General features: G+C 37.7%; 1 long non-coding RNA gene across 1 annotated transcript in view; it reads left to right on the forward strand.

Moving 5' to 3' along the window:
* LOC307001861 overlaps positions 1-2,804 on the forward strand; it is a 51,046-nt gene extending 48,242 nt beyond the window's left edge. Inside the window, exons 3-6 of the long non-coding RNA XR_013798335.1 lie at positions 155-304; positions 1,009-1,172; positions 1,297-1,424; positions 1,524-2,804. This is a non-coding gene — a long non-coding RNA (uncharacterized lncRNA). The remainder of the gene's footprint in view (positions 1-154; positions 305-1,008; positions 1,173-1,296; positions 1,425-1,523) is intronic.
* Positions 2,805-6,000: the final 3,196 nt, after the last annotated feature.

A 6,000-nucleotide genomic window follows, 5' to 3' on the forward strand; every position in this document is an offset into this window, starting at 1 on the left:
GGTAACATATTAAAGAGCAGCTAGTTTGACAGCTCTTATTTTATAGCCGTTGGCACATGACCCATTTTACTATCTCCGTGTGTATCACAGAGCTCATCCGATGTTCTTCAGCTCTGAAATCCTGCATTTAATCATGTCATGCTCTTTCTTGTAGAACTGATAAGGAGTTTGCTTTATTTTCCTCCATCTTACCATACGTGTCCATTGATGCAAAGTGATGCATCAGCTGCTGTGTTCATCATTCTCCAAGGGAGCAAGTGGCAGACTTGCACGGTGGATTTTGGGATTGACAACAGAGCAAGTGGTGAGCGTGTCAAAAAGCCGGGAAATGCTAAACTTTATGCAAATCAGAGGCAAGCAATGCACGCATTCACTATAAAGTTGAGTTTAGATAAAGTTGTGACATATCGTGAGCATTTCAAAATCTGTTACAGTTTAAACAGAAAACTTTAATTTGCAAATAGAGATTTAGGACTTAACTTTCCATTCAATGAAAGTAGAATTATTTAAATGCCAAGCTAAAAAAAAAATCAAAAAAAAAATCTATATACAAGTATCCAATACAAGAATCTGTGTGGAAATGTAACTTGTTCAGTGATATTTCTCTCTCTCAGCCGCTTCTCAAATAGCATTCACAGTTGTGGTAAATTTAAAAAACGATCCCTTTGGAGACCTCGATACCAAACGCCATTGGTTTTGTGTGTCACATGACTGGCTGCAACATGAACAAGAATGCTATTTGAGAGCAGTCTCAGATCTATACATATGTGGGCTTAAATTTCACTGTATTTAATTTGATTTCAAATGCGGTTTGCATGCTTTCATTGTGGCTAGGGTGTGGATGGGTCAAGAAAAGTGTATTTAATAGATGTTGCATGTATACTTGGGCCGTTCCGAATTAAAGTTAGCATTTCTCCAGGATCAATCATGCATAAATGTAATGTTTTTATTGACTTTGTAAATTGAAAGCAATAGTAGATCATACTAAATGTAAATAATATTTTGCAGAACTGAAGCAGCAGACATCAACCGCTTTGGGTGGCATTGAGCGATTTTCTTCCATGCCACTGGACACGTAGGGTCACCGCTCTTGAACTCCAGCTGCACCCCACCCATCTTTGTAATTGGGCTCCATTGTGTTTATGAAACACTTACACTTTTCATAAGGCACCGTGAGTTTGCATGTACAACAGATTGAAAAGAGCACATACAGTAATATGTGAAGTGCCACATTTAGACTCTCGAATGCTCGTGACAGCTCAGAAAATTACAATGTCTTTTTTTTGCACCCCTCAGGAAATTAAGTTGCGACCGCAATGCGTTTCGCCTCGCTCCAAAACGAGAGCGCTCACACTGAGCCAGATCCTTTTCATTTGCATGTTTTGTGCAAATTCCTGCGAGTCGATTAATTAAAACTGTGCGAGGTAATAAATCGCTCTTGCATTCTTTTGTCTGGATCGCATATTAATGTGGTCGGTTATGTGGAGCTTGTTATTTTCTTTTTCTTCATTTTCCAATTACAGCCAAAGAAGTTGAAAGACATAATATACATATGTATAGGAAAGAACGTACGCCGTGTCTGTGTGGAACCATTGACTCCTATAAACCTTTGCACGGACCTCAAACTCATTTGGACGGAGCGTGCAATCCCTGTCCCCGCACGGCCCCAGCTGACAATGCTCCACATCAACACCCTGACGATTGAGAGATCGAGAGTGACATGGGACCCTCTTCCATTCATAATAAAACAATTAAGTTGTTTGCTGGGGAATGTACGGAGTGTTCCGTCGAGCTACGGATTAGTCTCCTGTGAGCGACTGCGTTATTCCCGTTCCCCCCACAACAGAGGCGGACAGCTGGAGGTGCTGGCGGAAGCAGGCTTCGTGCTGTCTGCTAGGCCATCTGGAAAAAGAGCAGGATTCCAAGGCTGATGGTGAGGTGAAGAAAAGTGCTTTCCCTTCTGCTCGGCAGCATCGTGATTTGTGTTACGCCATTTGTGAAAGGACCTGCACTTTCTCCCTGAGGCTACTCTGACATTTCTCACTTCCCATCTCCTGCCCCAGGCATTTACAAGGGCCAGCGGAGAGATTTTTTTTCATCCCTGGTGGCGCTGAAATGCTTTTGCACATCACCTTTAAGAGCCCGTAGGACAGAAATGTGTCTGTATGATAGTATTTCTTTAATACAGCCTCTTTAACCTTTTAACACAGATATTTGAGAAGCAGGTTGCTTTATTTAAAGAGGTCACAACCTTCAGAACTAAAAAAAAAACTTTGATCCTTCCAATCCATTTTTTTAAATGCACAGTATTTTGCACAGTATCAGACAGATACAATTTGAACACGACCACACATCAAGGTTTCCTATTTTGTGTAAAGACACTTTGCCAGTTACGGACTTGTAATTAGGACAAACCAAGTGGCCAAAGTGACATCAGGATTTGTTTTTGATACCATCAGCTCTAGAACGATTGGTCATATAGCATTTATAGGTCAGGGGATTGGCTCCAAAACTTTGTGGAACTTTCCTTTGCACATTCACATTCCTGTCCTGCACTATAGCCAAGTAACTGCCTTTGAGATGAATAGGAATGATAACAGATTGTATTAGCAATAGATGAATTCTGTAATGCTTTGGTGCAGTAGTTGGTTTTTACTTTAAAACATTCAGTCCTGATTCATAATATTACAGAAATCAACATTCAAATGGATGGTTAAAAAAAAAAAAAAAAAAAAAAAAAATCTAAATGAACCTCAATTTGATGTAAGGTAACTATTCAATGATTAAATTAAGCCTCCGTTTCCATTCTGTTATATATTTTTTACTTCATATAAATGTCATAATTAAGTTTAAGTGCCTGAGACTGTCCTGAGCATATTTCAAAAATACTTTTTTTTCTTTCAGAAAGAATATTATTTTAAAACTGACTGAGTTCTGCATAACAAAAATGTAAAATCCTACGGAGTCTCTAAAGGGACATGGTAATGAAAACAAAACAAAACAAAAAAAACAGTTATATGCCAATGCTTTTGTGTTCGTTCGCAAACGTTTTGCCTTCCCCATAAGGAACTTTGCAATGCCATGAGAACATTTGCATTCCCTCGCACAACTTTTGCGTTCTCTAGCAAAGTCACAAACGTATCGTAAGCGAACGCAACTTTTCTCAGGGGAAGGCAAAAATTGTGACCCAATGCAAAGTGTCTCCTTTCTAATGCCATTTAGTTGTAGGGTAAAAAGTTTATGAGAAATATTTCCAATTTGAACTCTTTCCAAGTACCTGCTTAAACACACTCTAATGTGCGAGTTGGTTGGTTGGCCCCTCGTCTCTTGCTGCTGTGCTGATTGGTCCTGCCTGCCTGTCCGTCTGTGGACAAGGTGTTTTGGAAAGCTGAGACTGAAAGCTCTCAGCAGCACTCAAGAGGACATGGCGAGTGATGGGGCCAAGCAGAATGGGCTTTAAGTGTGTGAAAACTGGGGCTTGATAACAGGTTTTGGGATCATTTCCATTTTACTCTGTTTGTTTTTAAAACGTTGTTGCTAAGCAGTAGTCAAGTTAGTCTTAAACATGGCGGCAGTGCAGGAACACGCAGGTCGTAACGCTGGAGGCACATATACTTCATAACATCTTACTTCACGTAGATAATCACCTCCACTCATCAATTTTTGATAGCAGATTTACACACAGTAATTGTGTGTGTGTGTGTGTGTGTGTGTGTGTGTGTGTGTGTGTGTGAAATACACTGCAATGTAAAGCACATTTTTAATATGCTGATTGGATGCTCAATTCTTAATGGTTCTTATTATTGTCTATGTTAAAAGAGCTTTTGCTGCTTTAATTTTTTTTGTGGAAACTGATGCTTTTTTCAGGATTGTTTTAAAAATAGAAAGTTTAAAATTATGGCATTTATTCATTTGGAACATTATAAATGTCTAATAATTGTCACTTTTGATGAATTTAATATATATAGCAAAAAAAAAAAAAGTTTTCAACATTGAACATAATAAGAAATGTTTCTTGAGCACCAAATCAGCATATTATAATGATTTCTGAAGGATCATGTGACACTGAAGACAGGAATACATACATTTTAAAATATACTCAATTACAAAACCGTTATTTTAAATTATAATAATATTTCACAGTATTACTGCTTTTACTCTGTTTTTAATCAAATGTAATCAAAGTGCAGCCTAGGTGACCATAAGGGACTTCTTTCAAAAACATGTCAAAAGAAGTATTTTTAAACTTCTGACCGGTAATATGTATATATTTATTCTTACAGCTGTCTCATTGAATTTTACACTTTCTCCTATTCATTTCTCTCCAAATAATCTGTCTCCTCGTATTTATTCTGTCTCTGGCTGGATTTACCGTTCATTTTCAAGATAACGAGGTACAAAGACAGGGATATGGCATGATCCAGTCATCATTTTCATCTAGTAATCATACATTTCACCTTCTCTCTTTCTTTTACGAGGTCTGTGCACAGAAAATGACTTCTCTTCACTGAACAGTTATTATTAACTGTAGTGACAATCACCTTTCCAGACTTCCACTGGTGTGTTTATACTGAGTCTCAGGTGTAAAACTCCTGGTGTCGGTGAAAGTAGTTCCTCATCAGCGATGCTGTCACAGAACGATAACTCATCCCCTTTAAAAGGGATGTTGAATCATCTATCACCATCACATCTCTGGTGAGCGGTTTGAGTAACTTCAGTAATGATTAATTACAATGACAGTGCATATCATAATATCATTATAACAGCATTTTTTCCTGGAAATTGAATTTCTGAAAATAGTTTATATTTGAACCATTTGGTATTTTCGACAATCCAGTGAATTAAATTACAATTAGTGTTTAGTTTCTAATGTTTTTCTAAATTATATTTTATATAATTATATATATAATATATATATATAATATATATATATACACGTATATTAGGGGTGTAACAGCTAAATTGTGACAATTCTAGTACATAGTACGTAGCTAGAAGTCACAATTCAGTACATACCCTGGTTTTGGGATCACGGTTCGATACGAGTTCGGTAAATTTACATATCCGGCACCAGATTCTTGATTGCTGAAAAAACAAATTGTGGAATAGTTGATTTGTTAACAATTTATATATTTCTTTGAGAGTTCATTAATATGCAGCATTTATGATTTTACAGCTTTTGTAAAATCATGAAAACAAACAGGATGCCTCTTTTCCGTGAAATTAGTGGAGCGTGTCACAAAAAAATAATCAAAACTCAGCGTATAGGCTAATCTGGGGTGCGTTTCCCGTACAACTGTATAGCTCGCTGCTTAACTACCATAGTACGATGTATCGTTGGAGAAATCAACTAGCTAGTCACGACTGTTTCCCGAAACCGTATGTCGCAAAGTATCGTTCAACCACGTTGGTTCATGACGTCTCGCACGTGGTGGACTAATAACTTATTTTAATTAATCTGTTTGAGATCGAATTAACGCTACATTTTGTCATATAAGTTACAGACATGGCATCTGAAGACCATTTCTAATTTTTCTCAGTTATTTTGCTTTATTACCAGACTCAATATTTGGCTCGTTCTTACATAGTAGAGTACGTTCGCACATGCGCAGTCTTCAAAAACGGTGTTTTAAATCTCTTGACAAACTAAAAGACGTAAATTACATTTGTATGTATTCTAAATCAATAACACGGGTTGTACTGAATGTCAGCTTGCTTATTTTGCTAAAGATAAGGATTTATTCAGTCTACATCTCATGTAAACTAGAAACTATGCTTCTAACCACAGCTCGAGAGCTGTCGTTCCAACCACACAAGTTTGCGATGCTGTTTGCGAACGTTCGTTAGAGCGATGGTTTCGGGAAACACCAAATCGTTGGAATATGCTGATAATGACGGAACTTGCGACCATAGTTGGCTAACGATGCTTTCGGGAAACGCAACCCTGAACGCTTGTTGGGTTGGTGCATCGTCTCTTATTCTTCTGCTCTTTTTCCTGTT

The sequence above is a fragment of the Phoxinus phoxinus genome, assembly GCF_949152265.1.
Source record: "Phoxinus phoxinus genome assembly, chromosome: 7".
NCBI lineage: Eukaryota > Metazoa > Chordata > Actinopteri > Cypriniformes > Leuciscidae > Phoxinus > Phoxinus phoxinus.